This window comes from Sapajus apella, unplaced genomic scaffold (assembly GCF_009761245.1).
Source record: "Sapajus apella isolate SASKATOON/1434 unplaced genomic scaffold, GSC_monkey_1.0 scaffold27, whole genome shotgun sequence".
In the NCBI taxonomy this organism is placed as follows: domain Eukaryota; kingdom Metazoa; phylum Chordata; class Mammalia; order Primates; family Cebidae; genus Sapajus; species Sapajus apella.
The window spans coordinates 24,841,287-24,845,198 of record NW_022436967.1 but is presented as its reverse complement, the minus strand read 5'-3'; the positions used below and the strand labels follow the sequence as shown (position 1 = coordinate 24,845,198).

General features: G+C 37.4%; 1 non-coding gene across 1 annotated transcript; it reads left to right on the top strand.

Moving 5' to 3' along the window:
* Positions 1–3,432: 3,432 nt before the first annotated feature.
* Positions 3,433–3,596, top strand: LOC116560928. Its single transcript, XR_004273211.1, has one exon. It is a non-coding gene; the product is annotated as a U1 spliceosomal RNA (small nuclear RNA).
* The last annotated feature ends 316 nt before the right edge of the window (positions 3,597–3,912 follow it).

Sequence of the window (3,912 nt, the reverse complement as noted above, 5' to 3'; positions counted from 1 at the left end):
CATGGTGGATTATCTTTATGATATATTGTTGGATTAGGTTAGTTAGTATTTTGTTAAGGATTTTTGCATCTATGTTCATAAGGGATATTGGTCTGTAGTTTTTTGTTGCTGTTGTTGGTATGTCCTTTCCCGGATTTGGTGGTAGGGTAATACTGGCTTTAGAGAATGATTTACGGAGGGTTCTCTCTTAATCTTGTGGAATCATGTCAATAAGTCTAGTAGAATTCAGCTGTGAATCTGTCTGGTCCTGGACTTTTTTTGTTGGTAAATTTTTTTATTACGATTTCAATCTTTTTTTTTTTTTTTTTTGGGGGGGGGGGACGGAGTTTCGCTCTTGTTACCCAGGCTGGAGTGCAATGGCGCGATCTCAGCTCACCGCAACCTGCGCCTCCTGGGTTCAGGCAATTCTCCTGCCTCAGCCTCCTGAGTAGCTGGGATTACAGGCACGCGCCACCATGCCCAGCTAATGTTTTGTATTTTTAGTAGAGACGGGGTTTCACCGTGTTGACCAGGATGGTCTCGATCTCTTGACCTCGTGATCCACCTGCCTCGGCCTCCCAAAGTGCTGGGATTACAGGCTTGAGCCACCGTGCCCGGCCAATCTTGCTGCTCGTTATTGGTCTGTTCAGGATATGTAATTCTTTCTGATTCAAACTAGGAGGGTTGTATCTTTCCAGAAATTTATCCTCTAGGTTTTCTAGTCTATGTGTATAAAGGTGTTCATGATAGCCTTAAATGATCTTTTGTAATTTGTAATATCTCTTATTTTGTTTCTAATTGAGCTTATTTGGATTTTCTCTCTCCTTTTCATGATTAATCTTGCTAATGGTCTATCAATTTTAGTTATCTTTTCAAAGAACCAGGGCCTTTTGTTTCATTTACTTTTTGTATTTTGTTTGTTTGTTTGTTTCAATTTCAATTAGTTCTGCTCTGATCTTGGTTATTTCCTTTCTCCTAGTGGGTTTGGGTTTGGTTTGTTCTTGTTTCTCTCGTTTCTTGAGATGTGACCTTAGATTGTCTGTTTATGCTCCATCAGACTTTTTGATTTAGGCATTTAGGGCTATGAACTTTCCTCTTAGCATGACCTTTGCTGTATCCCAGAGGATTTGATAAGCTGTGTCACTATTGTCATTCAGCTCAAAGAATTTTTAAATTTCCATTTTGATTTCATTTTTGACCCAATGATTATTCAGAAGTAGTTTATTCAATTTCCATGTATTTGCATGGTTTTGAAGGTTCCTTTTAGAGCTGATTTCCAGTTTTATTTCACTGTGGTCTGAGAAAGTCTTTGATATAATTTCAATTTTTTAAAATTTATTGAGGCTTGTTTTGTGGCCTATTATATGGCTTGGCTTGGAGAAAGTTCCATGTGCTGATGAATAGAATGTATATTTTGCAGTTGTTGAGCAGAATGTTCTTTAAATATCTGTTAGATCCAATGGTTCCAGGGTGTAGTTTAAATCAATTGTTTCTTTGTTGCCATGACCTGCGTAGTGCTGTCAGTGAAGTATTGAAATCCTCCACTATTTTTGCATTGCTGTCTGTCTCATTTCTTAGATCTAGTAGTAATTGTTTTATAAATTTGGAAGCTCTAGTGTTAGGTGCATATATATTTAGAATTGTGATATTTTCCTGTTGAACAAGGCCTTTTTAAAAATTGTATTGAAATTTGAAAATTGAAATTATATAACATACCTCTTTGTCTTTTTTAACCTCCTCTCCTTCCTTCCTCTTTCTCTATCAGTAGGTGATAAAGCAGGGTCTATTTCAGACTCAATTAAAAATCATGAAAAAGATTTTTGAGATCTCAGGCTGGATGGCTGATGCAGCAAGGAAAATAGGAAGTCTTCAATGCTGTAAGTAGAAGTAAACTGCATTCACTGAGGCCTCTGTTTTTAGAAAGACTTTGGATGTAGTTGCAGGATACAAGAATCTTATAATTTGATGTACAGTGGCTTCATATTTGAACTGTGTCAATATTCACAAACTCTACTGCCATACCATTTAGTAATTTTTCTGATAAAGGCTTTTAGCTGTCAAATATTACCTTGACTTGTCACTTGGCTCCAAGTTTTAGTAGCTATGCTGTGAAATGTGGATTTCAGGTAGACCATCTCACTAATTATGGCATTCACTGATAACTACATACATAGACATATAACTAGAACAGGGATCTGTATCTTTATCAATGATAAAGATTATCTATTGCAGCCTGGGCAACAAAGTAAGACTGTATCTCTACAAATAATAATAATAATAATAATAAGCTGGGTGTGGTGGCATGTGCCTGTAGTTCCAGCTACTTGGGAGGTTGAGGTGGAAGGATCACTTGAGCTCAGGAGATTGAGGCTTGCAGTTAGCTATGTTTGTACCGCTGCACTCAGCCTGAATGACAGCGTGAGACCCTGTGGTACTTGAGAGGCTGAGGCAAGAGAATTGCTTGAACCTGGGAGGCAGATGTTGCGGTGAGCCGAGATGGGACCACTGCACTCCAGCCTGGGAGACAGACCGAGACTCTGTCTCAAAAAAATAAAAAAAAAGAAAAGGAAAAAAGATTATCAATTGATAACAAAAACTAACATAGCCTCTCTCTGTCATAACTTTTTAAAAAACCTTTTTACTTTGGAAACAATTTTAGATATGAAAACTACAGTGTCTGGGGTGAAAATACACTGGATGGGATTAATAGCACATTAGACACTACAGAAAAAACAATAAGTGAATTTATTGAAATTACACAAAATAAAGCCCAGAGAAAAAAACTAAAAATGTATTGAGCAGTACATCAGTGTGCCATGAGCAACTTCAACAGCCTAATAAACATGTAATTAGTATCTCCATAAAAGGGATAAATAGGAGGAAGTTTAAAAATATTTGAAGAAATTATTGCCAAAAAATTTTTCAAATTTGTCGAGAAATATCACATGAACTCCAAGAACAAGAAACACAGAAATACATGAAGATGCATCATAATCAGTTATTAAGAACCAAGCCAGGCATGAGGGCATGTACCTGTAGTCCCAGGTACTCAGAAGTTTGAGGTGGGAAGATCGCTTGCACCCAGGAGTTCTGGGCTATAGTGCATTATGCCAATCAAGTGTCCACACTAACTTCAGCATCAGTATGGTACCTCCCAGGAGCAGGGGACCACCAGAGGAGTGAACCAGCCAAGGTCAAAAATGGAGAAGGTCAAACCTCTTGTTCTCATCAGTAATGGAATCACCCCTGTGCATAGCCACTCACTCTAGCCTGGCAAACATAACCTGTCTCAAAAATAAAATAAAATAATAATAACAATAAAGAGAAAACATTAAAACATCCAAAGGGGTAGGAAAAATACATCATATACACAGGAATAAAGAAAAAGTGGCAGCAGATTTGGAAATAATCCATGCCAGAAGATATTTGATCAGCAAAGAATTGAAGAATACTATACTTACCTGGCAGGAGAGATACCATGATCATGAAGATGGTTTTACCTGAGCAAGTCTTATCCATTGCCCTCTGGATGTGCTGAGCCCTGCAATTTCACCAAATGTGGGAAACTTGATTGCATAATTTGTGGTAGTGGGGGGTTGCATTTGCACTTTACCCTGGGTGGGGCGAAGAAGAACACTAGAAATGGTAAATAAGAGGGTAAAAATAAAATACATTTTTTCTTATTTTGAGTCTCTTCAAAAAATAATTGGCTGTTTAAAACAGATTGTTTAAAAATGGTATATAATGGAGTTCATGGGGTTGTATAAATAAAATGCATAACAGCAATAGCACAAAGGCTCATGGGTGGTAGCAGTGGGGGCAGTGGTGAAAGGAATTTTACTGTACCTGAAGTGGTATCATATTACTAGGAGGTGGATTATGATAAGCTAAAGATATATACTATAAATCTAAAGATATAGATATGTATACTAT